This window comes from Cervus canadensis, chromosome 26, assembly GCF_019320065.1.
Source record: "Cervus canadensis isolate Bull #8, Minnesota chromosome 26, ASM1932006v1, whole genome shotgun sequence".
Lineage (NCBI taxonomy): Eukaryota > Metazoa > Chordata > Mammalia > Artiodactyla > Cervidae > Cervus > Cervus canadensis.
This window is the reverse complement of record NC_057411.1, coordinates 36,067,756-36,095,675: the sequence shown is the minus strand read 5'-3', so window position 1 is coordinate 36,095,675 and position 27,920 is coordinate 36,067,756. Positions and strand designations below refer to the sequence as shown.

The 27,920-nt window shown below is 37.1% G+C and overlaps 1 protein-coding gene across 6 annotated transcripts in view; it reads left to right on the top strand.

The window, feature by feature from the left end:
- The window catches only part of WDFY3 (WD repeat and FYVE domain containing 3), a 279,012-nt gene that overhangs the window by 41,107 nt on the left and 209,985 nt on the right, over positions 1–27,920 (top strand). Inside the window, exons 1-2 of one of the 6 annotated variants that reach the window (XM_043448020.1) lie at positions 18,989–19,034; positions 19,490–19,587. The exons of 4 other annotated variants lie outside the window; for them this stretch is intronic. The gene's annotated coding sequence lies outside the window, so the exon portion shown is untranslated. Of the gene's footprint in view, positions 1–18,988; positions 19,035–19,489; positions 19,588–27,920 lie in introns of those variants that run through there. One more of the 6 variants, XM_043448021.1, reaches the window with a different exon arrangement.

The window sequence follows — 27,920 nt, the reverse complement described above, 5'->3', positions numbered from 1 at the left end:
TGCCCAAACTGCTTTTGTGAGCACAAAGACCTCTGAGGATATTTCCCAGTGGATATAAGATAGATCAAACATTTCAATGTTTAGATGTCATTTAATTCTTTAAGCAATATGTATGGAGAGTAAGTTAAACAACTCTGTTCCAAATAATAGTTCTTGCTATACTATTGGCCATATATTTACATGCTTGTGATCTTAGTCGTGTCCTATTCTTTGTGACCCCATGGACTATAAGCCACCAGCCTCCTCTGTCCATGATTCTCCAGGCAAGAATACTAGAGTGGGTGCCATTTCCTTCTTCAAGGGATCTTCCTGACCCAGGGATCAAACCCCGGCCTCCTGCATATCCTGCACTGGTAGGTGGATTCTTTACTGCTGCACCACCTGGGAAGCCCTTATTTATGTAAGAAAATATGTAAATAGAAATCCTAGCAAAAGAGCCCATCTGTCAACTGAATTGACCTTTGATACTAACTCTGTCTCTTCTTCCTCCCTACCTTCCTCACCCCCACACCCATAACAAACACACACATGTGAGTGCATGCACAGTTAAGATTTTTAAATTAAAGTTTGGAGGACAGATGTTACTTGTTATTAAAAGGCTAAATGTGGTAATTAAAACATTTTTTTTGTGGGGAGAGACCATGCTGGGACTTACTAAATCCTCAGTACTTCTATTTAGTTTTTTTCCTTCTTGATTTTGTTTTTACTGCCTTAAAGAACAGGTTCATAAAAATGTTCCAGTTCTTGGAAAAAATGATAATTTCTATAAACTGGAAAAGAGCTTTAAGAAGTAAGATTTTTGCCCTGAGGAATTAAATGGTGTAGTGAACTCTTTAATGTATATTTTTCGTCTGTTGTATTTTATATGCTTAGTACAAAATTACAAGAAATGTTTATATTTATACAATAAAATGTTTTTATTGTGCAGCTTAAAGTGCAACATGAAAGTTACTTGAATCTGTTACTGACATCTGAAATCTACAGTGTGGGTACAAAAGTGGGATCCTAGAATCTAACTATAAATATATATTTTATTTATAGTTTTTGTATATAATATGGGAGAAGGCAATGGCACCCCACTCCAGTATAATATACATGTGTATTACATATGTATATGTTATATGTGTAGTTTTATATAGTATATGGTACTTTATTGATGCCTTGAAGTGAGAAATGAAGAGTCTGTAAAATGAAAGCCCTAGAAACGTGATTCCCTGTTTCCTTCTGTTTACTTTTCAGTACTCATAGGTTATATTTGATTACGAATAATACTGCCCACAAGTAACCCCTGATACTGTCAGCTGTCATAAAGACCGTAGAATTTCGTAAAGGAATTATTCCACTAGGAGCAATTAAGAAAGCTAGTTAATTCTCAAAAGGTAGACGTCTTACTATGAGACCAATCTATGTTTCGCCCTGAAATCTTAGAGAGCAAACTTTTTCTTTTCCCTTTCCTTCCATTACCTTCTCTACTTTTCCTTCCTCACTTTTCAGTACTCGACCCTTCCTGTCTTCCATTCCTTACCTTTTCTTTTCATTCGTTCCTTTTAGAGATCTCTTTTCCCAGAGGTTCCATCTCGTGTTTGTGTAAAATAGACACTGTATATATTGTTCAATAGCAGTTTCTTTAAGATTGGGTCCAAGAAGGCTCTTGCAGCTGTTTCATGACCAAGTTTTTTTTTTTTTTTTTTCCCTCTAGTGTATTCCTTATCTTTGGTTTATCTGATGTTTTCCCTTGATAAGATTCTGGTTATGCATTCCTGGATGGAACATTACATGAAGGGTTGTGCCTTTCTTAGCACATCTTATCTGGAGGTATACAGTATCCATCTGCTGTTCACTTGGGATATAAAATTGACCACCTGTTTCCTTGTCTGATTTCTCCACTGTGTTACTATAGTCCCTTACCACTGATAAAGCGATTGGTGAGGAGATACTTTAAGACAAATAAAATACCCTACTGTTCATCAAAACTTCATCCACTATATGTAGGATCTATTGATGAAAGCTCGCTTGAACTGATCTTGTCTACTATGGTTCTGAAATTATTTTTTTCAAACTCCAACACTCCTATTTTTATCAGCCATTACTTAACATCCTACTGTAATAAGAGCCCCTTTATTTATCTATCTATATTGTTTTATTTATTGTTGAACTCATGGGTACCTGTTTTTTTCTTTTCTGACAACAATTTATTACTGTCCTTAAATATTTTGGTCCTCAAATTATCTCAGATCTCACCAGTGGGACCCTCTTTTATCATGCTATCCAGAATCAAAACAGAAAACACTCAAAGATTCTGACTTGCTTAATGGAATTTTCTTTGCACTGGAATTATATTGCTTTCATTTGATAGCCTCAATGGAAATTGTTTTATTAATTCAGTATATTCATTTTCAGTTTATCAAGAGGCCATGATTAATTTGAAAGAGTGAGTGGAGATCACAAAAGCTCTGGGACTTTTTTCATTTCATTTTAGTTTAAGGGCTTGTGTTGTATTTGAAGCAACATCCTTGATAGGTGGAAACCCAGTTGAGGTATGACATTAGAGTTTTTGGAATAGCTCTCTCTTCTCCTTTAGTAGAAGCTGAATAGTCAATTGCCAGTGACCATATACTGAGAATGTCACTATTCTTTTAAAAATACTTTAACAGAGGAAGGCAGCAAAATCAGTGAATTCTTCATCTAATGATTATAAATAATTTGCATAAGTAAAGCCCACATTTGGCTTCTTTTTTCACTGAGGATAACAACGGTGGGACTCTTGACAAGACTGAAAGCTTGCAGGCAAGAAGTCGTTGAAGAGGAATGGATTAATCACAGGGCAGTGTTGCTGCATGGACGTACATTCACTGTTTTCCCTCTGCCCATTTCTGTGAACTTGTCTAAATGGACTGTTATCTTTTGTTTGTATTTTGTATTTCTTGTTATTTTTGTCTTTCTGTTTTGCTTCAGTTTATGATGTTTTGCATCCCTTTTGTAAAATCAGAGCTTGTCCACAAAAAGATGATTTTCTTATACTATCTGGCATTATGATAAAGTATTTTTATAATTAGTACCTTACCCCTAAATATATGACAAGCCTCTACTTTTGTGAATTAGAAACAGCAAATGTAATTTCAAGATTGTTTACTATGAAACAGTATTCGTTTTTGGAAAATAGTAGCATTCCTGATTAGAAAATAGCATATTAAGTGATTGGTTTTGTGCTGCTTGCCAAAAGCATATAAGGCCTTTTCTCCTAATTCTTGTTAATTGAGATTAGCACACATAAAAATTATACAGTTTTGATTTTTAAAAATTTAATACATATATTTTTTCTTGGGAGTCCCATTTTTAAACAAGTTTAAAGAGAGGGTTGTCCATGTGGAAACAGAAACAAAGTAAAAATAGCCAACTCAGGACTTCAAGCCTACAGTGAACTTGGCTTTTATTTCCATGCAGTATTTCTGAGTTTAGCTTGTGTTGAATGCCAGGTTCTTTCTACAAAAACAAAAATGCCTTTCTTTGGGTTAATTTATAAGCTTCGTTTTTAGTATGGCCAGTGGAGTTAATGGCCATACCATTAATGTTGGCTATATACCTTGAATGTAGTACTGTATCAATTTGTATTAACCTAAAATTTTTGTTGTGATAAGCATTAGGTCTAATTAAATTCTGTATTTCATGAATAATATTGAATCTTATATGCTTTAATATTTTTAAATTATGAAATACATAACCCGAAATTTGCTATTTTAACTACTTTTAAGTGTACAATTTACATTATATATATTCCAGATGTGTAACCATCACCTCTGTCCATTTCCAGAACCTTTCGTCATCCCAAACGGAAACTCTGTACCCATTAGGCAATAATTCCCCATTCTCCTTTCTCTTGAACCCTGGTAACCTCTATTTCTGTCTCTATGAATGTTCATATTCTAGATATTTTATGTAAGTGAGGTCTTACAAAATTTGTCCTGTTTGTGTCTGACATTTCACTTAATGTGTTTTCAAGCTTCAGTCCATGTTGTAGCATGTAGCAGAACCTTATTCCATTTTATGGGTCAATAATATTCCACTGTTATGTATATTCCACGTTTTGTTTATTCATTAACGTATTGACAGACATTTTGGTTATTTCCACCTTTTGCTGTTGTGAAATCTGCTGCTATAAACACTGGTGTATAAGTACCTGTTAGAATCTCTGCTTTCAGCTGTCTTGGACACACACACCGCACACACACACCTGCTCACCCCACGAGTGGAATTGCTGAGTCATGTGGTGACTCTCTGGTTAGATTTTTGAGGCACTGTCATGCTGTCTCCCACAGTGGCTGAATTATTTTACAGTATCACTGGCACTGTGCAGGAATTCTAATTTCTTACATCTTTGCCAAAACCTGCTATATTTTGACAATAGCCATCCTAGTGGATGTTAACTATTATCTCATCGTGGTTTTGATGGACATTTTCTTGATGACTATTGATTTTGAGCATTTTTTCATGTGTTTATCGACTGTATGTCGTCTTTGGTAAAATGGCTGAGTCTTACTTTTTTATTGCGTTGTCTTTTTGATGTTCTTTTTATATTCTGGTCGTTAAACCTTAGTCACAGATAGGATTTGCAGATATTTTCTCCTTTCTGTGAGTTCTTTTCACTCTTTAGATGGTGCCCTTTCATTCTGAGGAAGCCCAATTTATCTGTTTTTCCAGTTCTGGTATCATATTTGAGGAACTGTAGCTAAATCCAAGGTCATGAAAAGTTGCTTTTATGTTTTCTTCTAAGAATTTTATAGTTTTAACTTTCAGATCAGGTGTGTGATCCATTTTAAGTTTATTCTTATATGTGGTGTAACATATACGAAGTCTTATATATGGTGTAACATATATAAGTGAAGTCCAAAAAAAATGAAGTTTTTTTTTTTGCACGTGGATTTCCAGTTTTCCCATTACCTTTTTTTGTTTTGTTTTGTTTTTAAAAGTTTGTTCTCTATGGTCTTAACTCCCTTGTGGAAAATCAACTGGGCATATATGTGAGGGTTTATTTTGGGGCACTCTCTGCTATTCCACTGGTCTTTATGTCCATACTCATGCCTGAGCAAGGTTATTTTGATTACAGTGTTAAATATTTTATTTTTAATTGACTATCATTCTTAATGTGTGCCTTTTAAACTATTTCTACTCTGTCTTTAGATTTTGCATTTAATAATTTCATTTAGTTGACAGTACTCCAAAAAGAACTGTAAATATCAACTTTATAATGAGTTCTCTTGAACATAAAATAACTAGAAAAATTAATATTAAAGTAAGCAGTCTTGGGGTTTTTTAATTGATATGGCACTTTCTTTGGAAATTTGAGGGAAAAGTATAAAGACAAAAATGTTATAAAAGACAAAAATGAAATGTTAATTGTACTTGCTCACAGGAAGAATAAAAAAATGAGAAAGACCAATTATTCATATAATCTATTAAGTGATTCTTTAATTTTTTGTTAAATGTCACTTTTATCATAGTTCTGGAAAGAATATACTTAGTGAAGTGCTTTAGGAATTTCATAAAAGAAAATACTGGCATTTTTTCAAGATACATTTTTAATAAGGACCTGGTAATGACTTAATCATTAAGCTAGGTCTGTATGACTGTTTACTAGGCTTTTCTTTAATGTTACAAATATCCAACCTAATTTTAGTCCTTTCAAACTGCAACAAAGATGAGAAAATTTGAACATCAGCTCTTATTTTCCTTCTCTGTTGAGATACAGACTTTATTTTCATCACTTTTTTCAGAGTAAGTTTGAATATTGAATAATATGTTCCCCAATATTTCAACTAGAGTCCTTAAAATAAGTTATTTGGAATTTAGAACTGTGAACTAAAAATATTTTGTAACAAGAATACTGGGCTTTAAATTAAGGACAAGAACCTCTAAGCAAGCAGACTTAACCTTTTAAAAGTTTGTTACAAAGTAATTAATTCTATCCCATGAACCAGTACTCTGAAAAGATACACCTCCCTCAATAACTCAATTATTCAATTTTTTCTAATAGGTCTCACAATTTTTTAAATGTTATATAATGGCCAATCTTGTTTTACCTATATCCTCATATACTTTATTCGATCCCTAAATTACATGGAAACAAATTACAGACATCATTTAATCAGTAAATGCTTTAGTTGTTTGTGTGTGTGTGTGTGTAGGAACAGACCACTAATGTATAGTTTAGGGCAAATTCATTCAATAAATAATGTTTAAATTTTTACTGTGGTTACGGTACAGTAGGGAATAGAAAAGACGAGATCATTGTTCTAAAGTAACTTACTTACTTATAACTTAGAACCAGTTCTTAAGCTGAAATTTATGGGCACTGAAATCCTGAAGAATTGAGTCCAGCCTTAGAAAAACAAAATAGAACTCGAGCTGTAGTCTGACATACGTGAGTCACATACTCAAGGAGAGGTAATACAGTATCCTTTTAGTCCTTTTATCTTAAAAGGGAAAAAATAGAACTGTACTTGATATCAGCAATAAAACATGTTAGAAATATATAAAGAGTTGGGCTTATCAGTTATAAATGAGTTAAATTTTTGGATTAGGTGAATTAAAATGATGTAAAACCACTTATGCTTTCATCATATCGACTTTATAGCTCCTGTTTATTTGGACAGTCATGATTTTAAAATTCATGTCTATTTTCAGAATGTGCTGGTGATTTTTATTAATTTGGTATGTAACATATACCAATTAAATTTTTTATTTGTTCAAAGTACCTTCATGTACTGTTACTTTTCCCTGTTTTGAGTTTTGAAATGTTGATGACATATAATTTCAAGTAGAATCCCAAAGTTCTGTTTTTGTACCTTTTTATCTGTTGATTTCATACTACTTTTGGTCCTTTGTTGCTAATGATTTTTAGGCCATCATCCTACCTAAACTGAATGACTGTGATTTCCTGTCTGGATTAGAGAGAGCTCCTTTGGAGCCCTTTTCTACACTGCATCCTCTGCAACCTGAGTCCTCTTTGTAGAATGAAGATCTAATTTTTTTTCTCTCCTTTTGGGAATTCTTCATGTCTCCCTACTGCCTTTAGGTGAAGCCCAGAGTATAGGATATCACACATTACTCTACTCAACTGAAGCTTATATATTCAGTCCCTTTAAGTGTCCTCTCTAGTGATTTCTTCACTCTTTAAATGTAGATATTTATACCCTCATCCATTCTTGCTTCTGCAACAACTTCTCATCTTCCTCTCCATTCTTTTGAAATCTGAAGTGTGCTAGGTATACAGGTAGGATCTTGTTATTTGCCTTTTTAAAGCACTTTTACTGGGACTTCCATGGCAGTCCACTGGTTGGGACTTCCCCTTCCAATGCAGGGGGTGCAGGTTCAATCCCTGGTTGGGGAGCTAGGATCCTACATGCCTCATGGCCAAAACATCAAGGCATGGAATGGAAGCAATATTGTAACAAATTCAAGAGACTTTAGAAATGGTCCATGTCAAAAAAATCTTAAAAAAAAAAAAAAAAACTTTTACTGTAAAAGTGTTAGTCATTCAGTTGTGTCTAACTCCTTGAGACCCCATGGACCGTAGCCCACCAGGCTCCTCTGTCCATGGAATTCTCTAGGCAAGAGGACTAGAGTGGGTAGCCATTCCCTTCTCCAGGGGATCTTCCTGACCAAGGGACTGAACCTGGGTCTGCTGCACTGCAGGGGAATTCTTTACTGTCTCAGCCACCAGAGAAGCCCATTTAACTTCATGGGCTTGGTAGAGCCCTATCTTATGGTAGAGCTCTATCATATGATAGAGAGTGTCTTATTTGTTCTCTGTGTCTGTGGGGCCTGGTAACTGGGACATAATAGGCACAGACTGATAATTTATTGAGTGAATGAATGTGTACCTGTTGCTGTGATATAAATTACCCTAAAACTAAAAAAATATTTTTTCTTATTATCTTATAGTTTCTGTAGGTCAGGCATTCACGAGTGGTTTAGCTGGTACGTTCCGGGTTAGAATCTCTCATGAGGCTGTGGTCATCAAGATGTTGGTCAGAGCTATTGGAAGACTTGGCTGGGGCCCCAGGATTCTTCCATTATAGCTGGCTCATGTAGGTGTTAACAGAAGGCCTATCAGCAGGAAGCATCAGTTCCTGTTGACATGGACCTCTCCAAAGGGCTACTTGAGTGTCCTCATGACATGGAAGTCAGCTTCCTTCAGAGCACGTGATCCAAGAGAGGGAAGAAGGAGAAGCCCACAGTGCCTTTCATGACATGATCACACACAGTCACTGCCATTACAGTCTGTCCTTAACTCACAATTAAGAAGAGGCTCTATCTTTGAAAGGAGTATCCAAGACTTTGTGGGTATATTTTATAACTAACCACTACAGAATGGAACAGTCATTGATGATTCTCCATTGTTCAGTTTTGTTCAGTCCTTTCTGATTCTTTGCAACCCCATAGATTGTACCCTGCCAGGCTCCTCGGCCCATTAGATTCTCCAGGCAAGAACATTGGAGTGGGTTGCTGTTTCTTCCTCCAGGAGATCTTCCCAACGCAGGGATTAAACCTGTGTCTCCTGCAGCTCCTACATTGGCAGGTGGATTCTTGAGTCACTTGGGATTCTCCCTTGAAGGTGGCCAAAATAGGTCATTTTCCCTCCTTATGAAATACATTTGTTCCAATGGAAATAAATTTTAAAAGTATTCCCTTAGGGCTTCCTTGGTGGCTCTGCAGTAAAGAATCCGCCTGCCTCTGCAGAAGACAAGGGTTCAATCCCTGATGCGGGAGGTTCCCACATGTCGTGGAGCAACTCAGCTCAGGAACTGCCACCCAGTGGCCTTTGCGCAGAGCCTGGGAGCCCCAGCAAGTGAGTCCACGCACTGCAAGTACTGAAGCCCCCACACCCTAGAGCCCACGCTCTACAAGAGAAGTCACTGCAATGAGAAGCCTGCGTGCCTGTAGCTAGAGAAGAACCCTTAAAGCAGCAAAGACCCAGCACAACCAAAAATAAAATAAAAAAGAATATTCCCTTAAAATATTTTACTTATTTTTGATGATACAAAGGAACTAGATTATATGTTAATATGACTACTGAAATGAGCTAATTGTGTTTAAATATTCATATTTTTACTGTAACTCTTTCACTTAGATTTTGGAAATAAAGTCACCTAAGTTTTATGTTGTCTGTAAAATGAATGTGACACAGAATTCATTACTTTAAGGCTTATTGGGTCTTCAAAAAAACCAAACACGTCTATTTGCAAGCCATAGTTACATACGGTTAAGATAGAAAATGAGAATTTTTAAACTTGTAGCTGAAAAGTTTAAATTAATTGTACAAAAATTAGTCTTTTTAGCCTAATATATGTATATAACTTGGTCATTCAAGAAAAATTCCAGTCTGTAATATGAATCAGACATTTTACTAGGCTGGTATGTATTGGTGAATAGAATAGACATTTTTCCACTTGGTGTTTATCTGTTGGAGAGCAGGTAATAGATAAATAGACATCTGTGGAGGAAATAAAGAAAGCGAAGTGATGGAGAATTATGGGGAGACAGATACTGCCACACTGTTGTCAGGGTAGGTGACCTTGAAGCTGAAAACCAAAGGCGTTTTCCCTGCCAGGAGCTCACAGGCAAAGGGATCGCCCTGCAGTGTGAACAGTTGGTGTGGAAAGGATGCCTGGGGATGCCCGTGGCGAGAGTGGAATGAAGTTTGAGAGGCAGAAAGAGATCATACTCTCTAGTTTAAGAGACTGTGATGAGGAGTAAGGATTTTATTCAGCATATTGAAAACTGTGGAAGGATTTTGAAATTACAGTTTTTACTAACAACAACAAAAAACCCCAGACTTTTTGCCTGCAGAAAGCAAAGTCAGTAGAGGAAGTGGGAGAACGGGAAGGAGGTCATTATAGTAGTCCACATGAATGATGATGGAGGTGTGTTCTAAAGTGATGGGAGAGATAAGTGGTGGGAGAGATGAGGACAGGTTTGAGGTCTAGTTTGTAGGTAGAACCAGTGGGACTTAGCACGAAGTGTGAGGGACAAGGGAAGTAAGGACAATACTCAGGGTTTTTTTGGCTTGGGCAAAACCTGAGTTCAGTGAGGAGGAAAATTGAGTTTATTTTTGATAATGTTAATTTTGCGATGTCTAAGTCATCTAGTGGACATGTCAGATGGCAGACGGTTATGCAATCCTGGAGCTCAGAGGTTTGAGATGAAATATACAGATGGTATTCAAAGTTGTGGAATGAATGAGATCATTTCTAGGGAGGGAATGCCCTAGGAACTCTAGCTTTCAGAATTTGCATGTGTGGGCAACATTCTTGCTTTGCTTTGTGAAAAAACAAAAGATAAAACTGCAGCACAGAAAGTTTGGTTTATTTCTAGCATGTATTAAAGAGTATGGGCTTTTGCCCCCTTCAACTTGATGGTAGTATGGTATATGATCATGGCATCTGGACCCATCACTTCATGGCAAATAGATGGGTAAACAATGGAAACAGTGAGATACTTTATTTTGGGGGGCTCCAAAATCACTGCAGATGGTGATTGCAGCCATGAAATTAAAAGAGGCTTGCTCCTTGGAACAAAAGCTGTGACCAACCTAGACAGCATATTAAAAAGCAGAGACATTACTTTACCAACAAAGATCCGGGTAGTCAAAGCTGTGGTTTTTCCAGTAGTCATGTATGGGTGTGAGAGTTGGACTATAAAGAAACCTGAGTGCCAAAGAATTGCTGCTTTTAAACTGTGCTGTTGGAGAGGACTCTTGAGAGTCCCTTGGACTGCAAGGAGATCCGGTCAGTCAATCCTAAAGGAAATCAGTCCTGAATATTTGTTGGAAGGACTGATGTTGAAGCTGAAACTGCAATACTTTGGCCGCCTGATCTGAAGAACTGACTCATTGGAAAAGACCCCGTTGCTGGGAAAGATTGAAGGTGGGAGGAGAAGGGGATGACAGAGGATGAGATGGTTGGATGGCATCACCGACGCGATGGACATGAGTTTGAGTAGGCTCCGGGAGCTGGTGATGGTCAGGGAGACCTGGTGTGCTGTAGTCCATGGGGTTGCAAAGAGTTGGACACAACTGAGCAACTGAACTGAATGGTATATAAGAAAAAAGTCTAAAGCTCCACCCCACCACTTGTTGAATGAATAACTAGCCACCTACTAGTTGTATGACTTTGGAATTCTACCTCTCTGAGCCTCGGTTTTTTTAACTGCTAAAAGGAGTAAGAGAGTTGTTTTGAAGATTAAATGAATTAAGTTTTCCAAAGTGCCCAGGACAGTGTCTGATACATAGTAAATACTCAATATTCCTTATTTTCTCTTTCCTTGCTCTTAATTCGTTAGTGTGTGTATCTTTGAGCAGGCAAGCCATTCTGAAACAGGTGTTATCTTCAATTCTCTTCCCCCATTCTCATCAGTGTTATGGAGAAAGATAGATATAGACATATAACACAGAAACATATGAGTGTGTAGCATGGTATCTTAAATATCTGAAAATTTCTGTGCTAAATGTTCATACACTATTTTTGTCCTGCTTTTCTCAACCTGTTATAACTCTGCCGCTTTCAAAGAAGATTATCTCTTAAATAATGAAACACTGAGATAAAGGTTTGTTTTGAAATATGTTTGAAGTCTAATGAGCAGGAGAATGAATTAAAACAGTATTATAGAAATTTTCACTCAGGACTTCCCTGCCAGTCCAATGGTTAGGACTGTGTGCTTCCAATGAGGGGTCACAGATTCCATCCCTGGTTGGGAAACTAAGATCACACATGCCACAGGGCAGCCAAAAATTAAAAAAAAAAAAAATTTCCACTCTTATGTATTAAAGCTTTGTAATTATTAACGCAGAATTCTCAGTTGTGTATTAAATTGTTCACTGTCAGATATAAAATTGGATAATCTAATACTTTGAAGGCCAAGATAGAGTATAAAATTTGAATCTATGAAGTCTGCCTCTAATTAATTGGCACAGTATTACAGAAGAACCTCAAGTACCCTGTGATAAAGTGGAAAATCCCATTTAGTAGATTTATCACAATCCTGTTACCTTTCATTTATGAATTTATATCATTGTGAAATGATACACTGTATTTCATTAATTCTAAAAAAACTTTTTACCTCATTTTTAGAATTTTGAAACTAGAATCATCTTACAGTAGATATAATATGAAATTACATATTTTTTTTGTAATTGGCAGTGTATTTTCTTGGTGGTACATAAGATAACAATTGCCTTATAATTGATGGAAAAGCTATGACCAACCTAGACAGCATATTAAAAAGCAGAGACATTTCTCTGCCAACAAAGGCCCATCTAGTCAGAGCTATGGTTTTTTCAGTAGTCATGTGTGGATGTGAGAGCTGGACTATAAAGAAAGCTGAGTGCCGAAGAATTGATGCTTTTGAATTGTGGTGTTGGAGAAGACTTTTGAGAGTCCCCTGGGCTGCAAGGAGATCCAACCAGTCAGTCCTAGAGGAAATCAGTCCTGAATGTTCATTGGAAGGATTGATGCTGAAGCTGAAACTCCCAAATACTTTGGCCACCTGATGTGAAGAACTGACTCATTGGAAAAGACCCCGATCCTAGGAAAGATTGAAGGCGGGAGAAAGGAATGACAAAGGATGAGATGGTTGGATGGTATCACTGATTCAATAGACACAAGTTTGAGTAAGCTCTGGGAGTTGGTGATGGACAGGGAAGCCTGGTGTGCTGCAGTCCATGGGGTTGCAGAGTTGGACACGACTGAGTGACTGAAATGAACTGAACTGTGATTAATGGTAACTTGATTTTGATGATATTTTGTATTTAACTGCAAGTCTCTAGCCTAGAATACATTTGATATTCATTAATGCTTATATAAGTAAGAATCACTTTTTTAGGATCAGATCATGTTTTTTACATTTATTTTCTACTTAATATTGGTAAGTATAACACACGAGGTCAGCAAACTTTCTGTAAAAGGCCACCATGTAAATATGTTAGGCCTTGTAGGCCAAAAATCTATTGTAGTTATTCAACTCTGCTGTTCCACAGAAGGAGCTTTAGACAATACATGTGAACATAGTTATGTTGCAGTAAAACTTTATGTACAAAATAAATTTGGCTCAAATTTGACCCATGAGCTGTAGTTTGCCAATCCGTAGTAGAACATTATAATGATCAAAATCACTTCTCAAACATTGATTCCCCAAAATACTTTTTCTGGGTCATCTTTGATTCTTTGCATGTGTATTGTATACCAGATTTTCTTTTTGTTCCTACCAGTGGTTTGATCTCTTGTGTCTGTGTCTAAATCAGGGTCATCATACTAGTTCATGAGCCAGTAGATATTTTGTCTTTGTCCATGTGAGTGATCTTTGGTTCAGATTTGTTACCCACTTGTAAGAAATGATTTGCACTTTGTCTTTTTGTTACTCCATACAATAAGCTAAGATCAGTGAAAAGTTATTAACAGATTAATGAGTCAGAGATTTTTAAATACTGTGCCTGAGAATAGAGTTGGTACCAGAAAGTCGGCTGCATTTGGGTCCATGCTAATCAAGTTGAATCTGAGAGCTATTGTAATGAAACTGAATATAAGAAGCAGCATAATACAGTCATTAGGAATACTAACTCTGGAACCAGACAGCCCAATTAACTGTAGTCTCTACTACCCCTTACTAGTCTTGTGACCTTGGGCTAGGTACAGTTACTTAACCTCTCTGTGCCTCAGTCTCGTCTTCTGTAAAATGTGGACAGTAGTACTTACCTTATAGAGTTATTTTGAATAACTCAGTGAGTACCTAAAATTTAACTCATAAATAGATAGAAATAAGATTTTAAGCATAGGATATATGATCTTTAGAAATAATTCCATTACTATCGAATGTAATTAAGTCAGAATACTTGCCATTTAAAACAACAAATTAAAAGGAGCTCATAATGAGTAATATTTTCTCCTTTCTATCATGAATATAGTCAAACTATCAGTGTTTTCTCTGTGTTTACCTAGATGGTAACATCCAGTATCTGGCTCTCAGTGAATGTTAATTAAATAAATGAGAATTTGTCTTTTTTTCCAAGGTGCTAATTTTCCAATTATAAGATCCATCTTTTGTCTGATTTGGAGAAAGTGGTCTCTTGCTTGTTGAAAAACATGTTTTATATTTCACTATAATCTAAAATCTGTGAATTTTTCTTAAGACATTTCTGTAAGCCATTATTTCCCTCAATTTTAATGCCTCCTAGGGATATTTCTGATAAGAGAATGCTGTAACGGTATACAAATATATTTAACTTTTGTGTGATCTCAGAATAGACTGGATTAATAACTGACATTAAAATGGCGATGAGAAAAAGACTGGCTAGTTCATTACATGGCAGTCTTGACTTCCATTTTTCTTACGTTATAACTTGTGAGATACAAATTTGTTTCAGTCTTTAGTAATAAGAAAACATCTTTTCCATAATATTTCTTTGCTCACCTATATATATATATATATATATATATTTTTTTTTTGTATAACTGTGATAAGGATTTTTTTTTTTTTAACTATTTACTTATTTATTTGACTATGCCAGGTCTTCGTTGAGGTATGAGGGACCTTTAGTTGTTGCATATAGTGTCTAGTTTCCTAACCAGGGATAGAACCCAGGTGCCCTGTATTGGGGATGCAGAGTCTTAGTCACTAGACCACCAGGGGAGTCCCAGCCAGTTTTAACCCTATGAAATTGCTGATACTCTACCCTTTCTGACCTAACAAAAATGACATTTTATTTGATTCAGCCTAATAGAAAGCAGGATTTTTTTTTCCCTGAAAATCTTTTACTCTTTGTAGTTTCATTTGATTTCAGCAATTTGTCACTTTCATTCATTTAAAACATAATAAACTTTTTTCATCTTTAACTTTTGATAATAGCCACCTTCCAGGAGCCTTTGTGAACTGTAAATGGTTGGTTAGAAGCTATCTGTTGAGCTTTTAATGTCTGGCACCATGTAAAAGGCTTTTCATGCATTATCTCTGATCCTAACAATAGATGTGAGAGAGGAATTATTAATAATATAAATGGCAGGGCTAGGATTTGAATTCTTTTTAATGTCCTGTCTTGGAAGTTACATAGTATTACTTCCAGCATCCTGTTTGTCAAGTAGTTCCCCATTCAGGAGAAAGGGAAATGGGCTCTTCTTTTTGAAAGTATCTTAAGAATTTGTTGGCATTTTAGTTTTTAATTTTTAAAAAAATATTTATTTATTTGGCTGTGCTGGGTCTCAGTTGAGGTGTGTGGGATCTAGTTCCCTGACCAGGGATCGAACCCAGGCCCCATACATTGGGAGCTCAGAGTCTTAGCCCCTGGACCACCAGCAAGTCCCTTAATTTGTTGGCATTTTAAAGTCACTGGAAGATTCTGGAGACTTTTAGATGTGTTTTCTGTCATGATGAAAAATTTATTTTGCCGTTTAAAAATGTTTTTACTCTTTGATGTCAGTGTAAGTGATTTACAATTAATGGTCATTCCTGAGTTCTTTGTCTTCCAGATTGTAACTTGAGACATGGTCTATTAATTATACACAATGGAGGCACTTAGTCTGACTGTTTTTACTGGTACAAGGATTTTAATCTTCCATTTTTTCCCTATTTGATATTTTTTACCTATTTTATTGGATTTACAAAATATATAACTATTTTATAAGCTGTCTTTCTTGTTGAGCCTGTGAAAGAACTAATTGCCATGCCTCATTTACCCTGAAAATTATTTTTTTTGCCACATGTATCTTTTGATTAAATGTCGGTGGCAGTTAGTTTATACAGGGCTCACAAGCAGCCTGCAGGACTGGCTGCCCTAAAGAAAATTAGAGACCTTGTACAGAAAAGCCTGAAATACAGGAAGTGTTCAGGAGAACCAGGTACAATTCCTGGGTCAGGAAGGTCCCCTGGAGAAGGACATGGCAACCCACTCCAGTGTTCTCGCCTGGAGAATCCCATGGACAGAGCAGCCTGCTGGGCTGCGGTCCATGGGGTCACAAAAGAGTCGGAGACTGAGCGACGAAACAATGACAGCACTGAGACATTTGTGATAGAATCTTCCGGTGTGTGTGTGAAATAAGAGGCCAGATTTTCCAGAGAGCTTGGAGATGCTGCGTGTGGATAAAGGGCTGACAATTCTGATATAAAACACATCTGCATATTTATGACTAATCTGGAGAGCAGAATGGGGGTACTCCGAGGTAACGTGAATTGCAGTATTTCTTCATGTGATGTGTTGTATTTGACAGGGGAAATAATTGCATTGAGGGTTTTATGTTCATCTTCAGATTTCACCTGTCAACTTGTGTGCACAAAAATCAGAGAAGTCCGCTCTCTGATTTAATGCTTTATAGTGAGTCAGTGATAAAAACTAGAACTAAAACCCAGGAGTATAGTGACCTAGACCATACTTGATGATCTTACCTTCCTTAGTAAACTCTCATTCTTTGGCCTGAATTTTTAGAGACTGTTTTCTTATGAGTTTGTTTTTCTTTAACCTGCCATGCTGTTTGATAACATTTTAATTTTTCTAATTATCATACAGTAAAATATATCTTTATTTGGTATATAGTTCTGTGAACTTTGATAGATACACAGATTAGGATAACCTCTACCACCGTATAGAGATAGAACACTTTTATCACCCTTAAAACTTCCTTATTCTGCTTATACACGTTCTCTCCAACTCTACGCCTGGCAAATGCTAATGTCTTCATCAATAAAGTTTTCTCTTTTTAAAAGTATCCCATAAATGGAATCCTGCAGTATGTGACCTTTTGAGACTTTTCTTTCATTCAGCATAATGCCTTTGAGAATCATTCAAGTTATTGTGTGTATCAAGGGTTTATTCACTTTTACTGTTGAGTTATATGTGTGTGCCAAAGTTTATATATCCATTAACTTGTGGAAGGACATTTGGGTGTTTCCATTTTTTCTGGCCATAACTAATAGAGCTTCTGTAAACTTTTGTGTATGGGCTTCCCCAGTGGCTAAGTGGTAAAGAACTCGTCTGTCAATGCAGGAGACACAGGTTTGATCCCTGGGTTGGGGAGATCCCCTGGAGAAGGAAATGGCAACCCACTTCAGTATTCTTTCCTGGGAAAGCCCATGGACACAGGAGCCTGGTGGACTATAGCCCATGGGGTTGCAAAAAAGTCTGACACCACTTAGTGACTAAAGAACAACAGCAAACTTCTGTGAATAGTTTTTGTGTCATCGTAAGTTATTTCTCAAGTACACAAGTTGGCTAACATTTTTCTGTAAAGGACTAGACAGGCTATATTTTAGGCCATGATCTCTGTTGTGACTACTCAGCTCTTGTAGGATGAAAATAGCCATATACAATACATAAATTTTTGAATGGATGTGGCTGTGTTCCTATAAGACTTTATTTACAAAACCGGAATGGCCCATGGCCGTATTTTTCCAACCCCTGTTTAGTGGCAAATGTCTAAGAGCTGGATTACCAGGTACATGATAAGTATACTTAACTTGATAAGAAACTGCCAGCTTATTGATTTTTCAAATATTTAGTTTAATAATATTTGAGTTATGGAATTTTAATGAACTCAGACTTTAGTGTTCACACATTGAAGTCGCTAGTCGTGTCCAACTCTTTGTGACCCCGTGAACTGTAGCCCACCAGGCTCCTCCGTCCATGGGATTCTCCAGGCAAGAATACTGGAGTGGGTTGCCATTTCCTTCTCCAGGGAATCTTCCCGACCCAGGGATCGAACCCAGGTCTCCCGCATTGCAGGCAGGCGCTTTAACCTCTGTGCCACCAGGGAAGCCCATTAGACCTACACAATTTATGTTAAGATAGGCTTTGGTCTTGTCTTACACTGAGGATGTATTTTGCCTCCTACTTTATTCATATTCATGTGAGGTTTTTACATGGATGAGTCTTGTCTTCCTAGATAAAGTACAACCTGAATTTCAGTAATTTTTATTTGACTTATGGAAGATATGATGAGATATTGCAAGCAGATTGTTTCTCTCAGGGATGTATTAAGAACAGAGAATCATAGTGAGAGCTGCTAGATTTTTAAATTTTTTTTTTTTTAAATCAATCGAACAGTTGATTTTTTTTCCCCTAAAAATTGAGTGTGACTGCATAGACAGCTATCACACCATGACATCCAGTCTCTTTATATGTGTTTGTTCATTTTTTCATTATTAAACCCAGACTGTTTATCCACAATGGAAGTTCATCTGGGAGATCATTGTCTTTATTTTGTGTATGCTCCAGATGACAAATTAGGTATTAAATCTTAGGTTTATGCTCATGTCCCTGGAGTTCTAAGGGACAGCATTCTCCAGTTGCTATTGGAAAGCTGTTGTTTCTGGTTGTTTTGTCTGTGGGATGCAGAATTAGCTTTTTGCTAGCGGTATTTTGTTGTGATTCCCATGGCCTCAGAGCAGGAGTGTGAGGTTCAAAGGAAGGCAAAGAATCTCGGGTATATCAGTAACTAATGAAACTGGAGATGGTGAATAAAACAAAGGAGGTATATCTTTCTGGTTATGGTTTGCAATTAATTATGCTCTTCTGAAAAAGCAGTGAAGCCCTGGGGCAACATCAAAGAGGTAGAAGAACAGTTTGTATTGATCGTCATCCTACTTGTCTTTGATGAGATGGTTGGAATACTATATCCGTGAGTGGGAAGTGCTACTGTTTATGGATGCTTTATTATAAAGCATGGCTAGTGACTGCCATATTGGACATCACAGGCTTAATTTCTTCCATGTTCGCTAGATTAGAATCCCTATAAAAGAGGTGTTGAATATGCAACTTCTTGGTAGTCTAATATTCTCACTTCGCTTTCGACTTTTTGCAGTCAAGCAGTAGTCACTGTCTCTGGCTCTTTGGTTATTAAATTTTAATACAAGTCTGATTGTCTCTAAGTATGTAACTTCTTTGTAAGCCAGGGAGAGTTAGAAGCCTTTCCACCATTCGGTCCCGTCTTCTTCCACAGTGCGGCTCTCCAGAGCGGGGCTGTCCTGAGCTGCTGGGCTCGTCCCGGGGATGTGAGGTGAGACCCCTCTGGGGGCTGCTCTGGGAGGCGTCCTGTCACTGTCCTGTGTTAGCAACACCTTGAGGGCTTACAGCCGCCTCTGCCCTAGGGTTTTAAAAGTACATTTCCCAGACCTGAACATTACTTACTAACAAGACAAAAAGGTTAAGAGTGCCTTCCATAAAATCTGACCTTCCGTTTCTATGGCAGTGGTTCTCGACCCTGGGTGCATGTTAGAATCAACTGGAGAAGCTGTGAAAGCAGTGCCTGGGCTCCAGCCCTGAAGATTTCAATTCACATGGGTGGGTCCTGGGCATCAGCAACCTTTTTCAACGCCCCTAGTTAACTCCTGTGTCCAACCAGGGTTGAAAATCCCTCATTTGTAAGAAAATTAGTGGACCTGGGCTAGCCATGTCAGGTAAAATATTCTGAATTAAGAGACTAATTCATAATCTTCTCCTCCCTCTTTCCAGTTGGAGCCCAGATTTCAAGTCTTGAGTAAAAATACCGTCAGGGGAATGGGCCCTATTGTCACACATTCAGAACCTGTTGTTCAAGGAATCCCCTAAAGGTCAGTGTATGGGAAAAGAAATTAGTGGGGTTTTATTTTTAATCTTTACTACCATTGAGTTTATTGGTAAATTAAGATTGCAAATTACTTGTGAGTAGAAATACCATTTTAAATTGACTAGATTTTAAGTGCTACCATTATAAATTGATTAATTTAATATCATGTTTAAGAAGTACATATGTATCTTCTCATTTATTTTTAATAGGCTATTAAAGGAGCATACATATTACACACTTACCTTTGTGCTTATACACATATAACATAGCTTTGCAAAAATATTCAACAAATTAAGCACAATGATTGATTCTGGGAAGGCCAACTGAGGCCCAGTGTTGGGATATTTGTTATTTTTACTCTGTCTTCTTCTTTGTATTATTTATTTTAACCCTAGGCATACATTAAATTTCACAAAATCTTTTCCAGTAGATAAAAATGCTTTTTTAAAAAGAGTTTTGCAAATATGCTTATAGATTTTTCTATTTGGAAAATTAAATAATAACATCACAATCATTTAACTTGAAGATTTCTGCTTATTACCTGGTACATTACCTCTTGTTTTAGATGTGTTATTTAAGTATATATCTGCTCTTTCCTCTGAGACCACCTCCTGGGTTTCTGTTTTGCTTTACATTTTCTCATGGCTCTTTCATGTGCTGTATATAAAAGAATGGGCCCTACCTAGATGATGACACTACCATTCTTCCAGTACTTCAGGCTGGAAATCTTAATTCTTCTTTGTCTGTTTCATTTGATCCTGAGATACATCTCATTCCCAGATTGTTAACCCTGCACTGCGGACATTTCCCATCCAATCGCCCCTCACTCCCACTTCCAGTAGCACTGCTTTTATCACTGAGGGATCATTAAAGTAGCCATTGCACACTTTACACTATGCTTAGAAGTGTTTTCTCAAGATACATTACTCTCTTGCATAATGGGCATTTTTTGTTAACCCAGACTGAATGGCCTTTTATGATCTGCCCTTGTCTACCTATTCTATGCAAACCTCATCTCCAGCTTTTCCCCTGTGCTCCAGCTCTGCTAGCCTACTGGAAGGAGACAGCAGCATGTCTGTGCCCTCTCTTGAGTATGCATATGATCTGTTGAGTATGCATATGGCCAAAAATAAGGGTGGGCCTATTTGTCAGCCAATGAACTCCTATTCAGTTTCCAAGATTAAGTTCAAATGTCATCTTCTCTATTGATTGTTAAATGTTCCTTTGTGTTCTCATAGCATCTTGTTTACTTATTGTTTATTATGGTAGCTATCACATTGCTCTGTAATATCTTTTAGCTTAACTATGAACCCTTAGAAGGTGATCTGTTTAACTCTGTTACTAACACTTAACAGAGTTGCTGGATGTGTTAGAAATAGTGTTAGAAATGAACAAGGAAATGAAAGTTAGCACATACAAAATTTCGTACTATTTATAATCACTAACTCACTAGTCAGTGTTTTTAATAACATAGTAAACAATATTTTACATTTAGGTAAACTTCAGCTTTACATTGAAGACAAGAGTTATTTACTAAGCTGAATAACTGAGCTTGAGGAGGATGTTTGCCTTTAAAAGAGCTGACATTTTTAAAGTACTTAGATGATTCGAAAGAGTACTTTTTATGCAGATAGATTTATACTAAGCACAAGGTATTTTGACAGTTAATTATTTAAATCAGAAACCAAGTCAGCCTTTATTAACATAGCCAGAGCTTATGTTCTTGGAAGTAATAATGTTATATTTACTTAACATTTATTCTGTTGTTTCAGTGTTTACTTACTTTCACTGTGTATTCATTTGGATATTGGTACCCATTGGTTGGCCTTTTGTCATTTCTTAACTTGAATATAAGTATCATAGTAGAAAATCACTGTAGTTTACAATGTCATATTCCTTATAGATACTTTAATATATATTAAAATTGATTCTGTGCTAATTTTTTTAAACAAGAGTTACCAGTTTTTATAGATCTACTCTTAATGCATGTCTAAATTTATCTACAGTAGATAAAGGATTTCCACATAAAGATAATTAAGTAAAAGCATTTGTATTCTCTTCTTCCTAATGCTAGCTAAAAGGATGAAGACTAGGGAAGAATTCTTGTAACTTGAGTGAAGTGAGGAGAAAACTAAGCCTCAGACTGCAAGAAGAGCTGTAACTTTTAGAACAAATGGAGAAGTGTGCAGACATCTCAAACAGAGCTCTCCCAAAGTAGGTGGCAAAGAGGTCTCAGAGTGGCAGGCCAGGTGAGGCTTCAGGAAAAGACACAGATGCACTTTTTATGCAGACAAGAGTAGAAAAACCTAGGCTAGTGGAGGAGGTCGTGTCCAGAGCTGTCGCCTTGGTATCAGTGGATTCAGAGCAGCCAGAGAAGTAAACACTGAATCACAGTGCAGACAATCAACAGCTTAACACTCCCTCCCTCCGCGCCCACTTTAACCTTGCTGGCTTCATTACGGTTCTCCAACCATGCTAAGCACGTTCTTCCCTCCAGCCTTTGATTTTGCTGGTCCCTCAGCCTGGAAAATTCTTCCCCTAGAAATTCTTACGGATTACTCCCTCATTCATTCTCGTTTCTATTCTGCTGTGAACTCAGAAAGGCATTTTGAGTTGACTGTGCATACTCAAGCAAGCAACCTCAGAGCATTTTATTTTCAAAGCTTGCTGCTTTTTTCCTTGCAGTCATCACCACCAGACTTGTGTATTGATTTATTTAGTTTTTCTTTCCTTCACGTGAATCTGAGTTCCCAAAGGACACGTACTTATCACAATGCCTGTATTCCACCTCTCTATTCCAAACACCTAGAACACTGCCAGGCACGTAATTGTTGCTTAATAGATGAGCACATAGTTCTTCCCGTGCGCAGTAGCATGTACCCCGTACAAACTGGCAAATCCCATGTGGAGAGGCTTAAAGGACATCATCAGCCATTAGCAATAATTGTTCTTTATTTTGATCCTGATTCTTATAAAATAATTGTAAAAATAATGGCGTTTATGAAGTCATTGAACGTTTGAACACTGGATATTTGATACTAGAGAATGTATAGTAGTACTGTGAATCAGTCAGGATTTAGTTGCAGAGAACAGAATTCATTCTAGCCAGTTTAAGCAGGAACAAACTTATTAAGGGTGTATGTATATGCTTAGTCGTGTCCAAACTCATTGAGACCCCAGGCACTGTATGTAACCCACCAGGTTCCTCAATTTATGGAGAGATAGAAAGGGCTGAAGAAACAGACTTTAAGCTCACAGTTGACCTTTTATAAACATCTCCCGTGCAATACCATGGAGCTGGACAATCAAGGGAGCTGCTAGTTTCTCTGTGGATCAGGATGCGATTTTAAGGGTTAATAAACTGTAGCCAACAGGCAAAATCTGGCTTCAAGAATTTATGTGTGTCCTTTCAGTTAAGAGTTTTTGCAGTTTTTAAATGGTTGAACAAATCAAAAGAGGAATAATAGGTTTTAAAAAAATTATTACTGAGGTATAATTGATGTCCAGCACTTTATAATTTAAGGTGTACTGCATAATGATTCAGTATTTGTATATATTGCAAAACCATCATTACAATAAGTCTATTTAACATCCATCACCACACAGTTATATTTTTGTTCTTATGATGGTAACTTGAAAGATTTACTTTCTTAACAACTTTCAAATATGTAATACAGTCTTATTAACTACAGTTGCCATGCTGCCATAACTGGAAGTTTGTACATTTTGACTCCCCTCAGCAATGTGCCCACTCCCTACCCCTCACCTCTAGCAGCCAACACTCTGTTTTCTGTGTACCTAGGAGCTTGATTTTTTTTTCTTTTTTTTTAGATTCCACTTATAAGTGAGATCATATGGCACTTATCTTTCTCTGTCTGACTTATTTCACTTAGCAGATGGCCGTAAGGCCCACCCATGAAGCCACAAATGGCAAATTTCCTTGTTTTTATGGCTGAATAATATTCCATTGAGTTCTTGTACACATTTTCTCCATTCATTCGTCAGTGGACACTGGTTGTTTCCATATCTTGGTTGTATATAATGCTGAGGTGAACGTGGGGGGTGTATATGTCTTTAGTTACTGTTTCGTTAGTGTTTAATCTTCTTCAGATAAATACCCAGAAGTAGAGTTGCTAAATCATATGATAGCTCTACTTTTAATTGTTGGAGGAACCTCCATCCTGTTTCCTTACTGGCTATACCATCTTACATTCTGACCAGCAGTACACAAGATTGGAATAGTGTTTTGTGTCACCTGAAGATTTTACGAAATTTCAGTATCCATACATGAACTTATTAGGACACAGGCATGCTTTTTAATTTACCTGTTGTCTATGGTTGCTTTCACACTACACTGGCAACAGAAACCACTTGGCAAAATATTTATTATCCAGCCCTTAAGGAAAAAGTTTGCCAAACTCTGCTCTAGAATACACTCAGTATTATGGGCCAGCCAGATGTATGTGTTGCACCCTGCCTCCCAGCAACCAGAAGGTAATTACTGAATCTTGAAATCTCTGTAGCTTCAGAATGTGAATGTCAGCAAGAGTGTGGTTTCTGCTTCACTTCTGCCTTTTTCAGAATCTTGGGTGAGTAGATTTGACTGGCTGAACCTACGTTGCAGCAAGAACCTATTTGCAAAGGATTCTGTGGAAACCCTGCTCTTTGCTTCCCAGCCCCTGTAATTAAACATTCTCCCTAATTCAGTTCTTGGTGCCTTTATAGAAGTTACAACCATCTTTCTTCAGTAAAAGCAGACTAATAGATTTTTAGTCCATGTGTTGTGTGTGTTAGTCACTCAGTCATCTTCAAAACTTTGCGATCCCATTGACTGTAGCCTGCCAGGCTCCTCTGTCCGTGAAAGTCTCCAGGCAAAAATACTGGAGTGCGTTGGCACTTCCTTCTCCAGGGGATCTTCCCGACCCAGAGATTGAACCCGGGTCTCCTGCATTGCAGGCAGATGCTTTACCATCTGAGCCACTAGGGAAACTTTTAGTCTATTAGTCTTTTTTCTTTTTTGGCATTATATTGATTCATACGTAATGCAGGTCTGTGATGTTCAACACTGTATCATTAATTTTTTCTTAGACAAAAAGACTGTAGAATTTTTAGTGTTGATACATTTATATTTTGTGAGGAACATATATATAAGCTTCAAGCAAAATATTCATATCAGAATAAAAATTTACTCTTAGCAATCTCACAAGGAATAGATTTTGCCTTCAAAATAGCAGAGTAGCTAAATCAGGCAAATCAGATAAGGATTCAGGGAGACATTTCCTGTGAGACTGTTTTGGTGAAAGAATATTTTTAATTTAGATCCTTAGTCATGATACTGTAACTCTTTGAGGTTAAGTCTAAATATTTTCAGGGGTAGGCTTTGGGAAAAAATAAATAAATAGAAGCAGTAAGTCATAGTTTAAAAAGAAAAAGAGATATAATAAGGTAAATAAAAGTATAAACTCCTAAAGTGCTAGTGAGGCCTGAGCGTGGTAGTCTGCTGATAAATGTTTAGCAACTGTCTCTTCAAGAAAAGACTCCATAGAGCCCCCATTTTTAGTGTTTGGTGATTTCTTTGGTAAAATGTTCTCACCATGGCTGGTTTTAGGCTATTAAGGTTTGACACTGACTCTCTACAATTTCTGAAAATTTGGCTGGCAAGCTTTCACGAGCTGGCATAAGCTGGATCCACCTAAGCTGAGCCTAAGAACAGGGTTAAGGAATAGAGGAGGCAGAAATAGTTGACATGAACGTTTATAGTGAATATGCAAGGAAAGCATTCCATGACACTTAAATTTCTCCTCAAGTCAAAAGTCATCATCTTTTAAGGATAATATAACAGTACATTATTTTATTCATAGATGAATAAGATGAATTGTTTCTGATGTTGGAGTAGATTTTTTCTGAGGTTATCATCTTATTTTTCTTTAATGGAAAGAATTGCTCAGAACACATTAAATTACATAATACCTTATTGTATTTAATTGCTAGTAATATATTTTTATTTGTAATTTACTTCAATGCATTTTTCCTGGAAGTTATTTCTTTACTATTTCTGAATATGATTCCATATTTCGCGTTCTGTGTTTGAGTGCCTGGTATGAGGACTGGGAAGGACTTGAACTAAAGAGAACAGGAAACTCAAATGAAAAATGTGATTAGGTATATGTAACATTTCCCTGGTCTGTCAGATGTGAGATGCTAAGAACTCTCAGCCAAGATATTACTCATGAATCATATTTCTTGTTGCCAGTCTGGTTACACCCTTGGTGGGAGATACACAGAGTAAACATGGATTTTGTGTGTGTGTGTTTTTTTAACTTCTTGTGGACAAAAATACTTGCCTTAATTTTGTCCAAATGTTTTTAGCGAGAACAAATAGTACTATCATTGCTAGGAAGAGTTAGAAAATAAAATCACAGTTGCTTTCATAAATAAAATTTTTTCATCAAGATAAAGGGACAGCTTCCACTTAATAAGAAGAGCTCTTGTCTTCAATGTTTGTGTCTCGAATTCAAATTTCACCTGATGCTTGTTGTTGGATCTTTTTGGCAAGTTGCTTTAACCCTCTCTGGATGTCAGTTTCTTAACCTATAAATTAAGCATTGTACCACTTGTGGTAGGAAATAAATGAATACATTTCGGTGAGGATAACTAGCATCGTACTTGGCTGTGGATCTTAACTCTATTTCCTAGACAAAAACTGACGCGGAGGCAGGAAACGGGAGTTCCTTAGGGATTAACCCCAGCCCCAGTTGCTAATTGCCAAGGCTGTCCCTCTAGACTCTTAAAATGATTCAAGGGCACAATGGCTGGTGTTTTCCACTTGGAAAAACTGATTACAAATCATGTGTAGAAAAGTTTGTGTGTGAAGAATTAACATGCAGAGAACGAAGCTGCAAAAGCCTGATTGGCTAGAGTAGCCTATGGATGAGCAGGGAAGTCTATTCATTTATTTTTTTCTGTTGTTGAAAATCTTTAAAAAAAAAAAAAATGTGCTTAGTCCTTCCTGCTCCTCTTCCTCCCTACAACCCTGCCACTCTGCAGCTTGATTAGGGTTCCCTGCTGGACTTTCTTTCCCCTGCTGCTGCTGAGTCGCTTCAGTCGTGTCCAACTCTGTGACCCCATAGACGGCAGCCCACCGGGCTCCGCCGTCCCAGGGATTCTCCAGGCAAGAACACCGGAGTGCGTTGCCATTTCCTTCTCCAGTGCGTGAAAGTGAAGTCGCTCAGTCGTGTCCAACTCTTCGCGACCCCATGGACTGCAGCCTAGTATCTTGTAAATACTTCCCTAGTATCACATGCCAGACCTGTATCACACCATGGACTCTAAGCTCCGCGAAATCAGATATCCTAAAAGAGCTGTCATTTCACAACAAATTAAATGTTACATGTGCTAGTTGTTGGTATAAACTGCTGTATACCAGGGATCCACCCAGATCAACAGTAGCTGACATTTTACACTTTACTCTGGATTCAGAATATTATAGGGCAGAAAGCATCATCCTGAACCATAACTCCATAGAGATAAAGGCAGATTATGTCAAAGTTGTAATGACTGCAAGATACAAATTGAAAGTTGCCTTTTTAAAAAAAAAATTAAAGCCAAATCTAAGTTATCAAGTACTACAGAACCACCTTGGTATTCCCAATGTGATTTTCTATTGATGGAAACTGTGGGTAGGCTTCTCTGAGGACTGGAAGAACCTCAGATTTATTTTGTTACTAAAAACTGCACAGTTGATTTTGGCATAATAAAGAAACCAGTTTTGTCCCCCCCCCCCCCAGCCCCCCCCCCCTTTTTTTTTTCCAATAGTGGATCTGAGGGAAGTTGACTGGTTTGGCTTTTCCCTTTCTGAGTCAGGTGCTATTTCCTTATAGTTTATCATATGATATGTGGTAAGTTATCATCACTGGCCACCCTAGGGCCAGCCCCCTCCTCAATAGGATGGAGGACTCTATCCATGCTTTATTTTGTTTTGACCATTCAAACAGTCACAGATGGTAAAACAAACAAAAACCAAAAAAACTGGAAAACTTTCAGTCACATATTCCTACAGATACCAGTTTTGTTTTTTTTTTCTTATTGCTTGAGGAGCAGATGAAGTTTCCTTTAAGGAAATTTTTTAATGTCAGAGGAATAAAAAAACTATCTGATTTAAATATGGTTTCATTGAGAGTCATTCAAGATATGAAATAGTAGTTATTTAAGTAATTCAGTTATAAATAGTTCTTATATAATAAACTGATTTGTTGGGTTTATTTTAAATTCAAAAGTACCGCAAAGTAATTATTTCCCTTAAAGGGCTGTATTTTTAGTGAGGGACAGACAAAACCC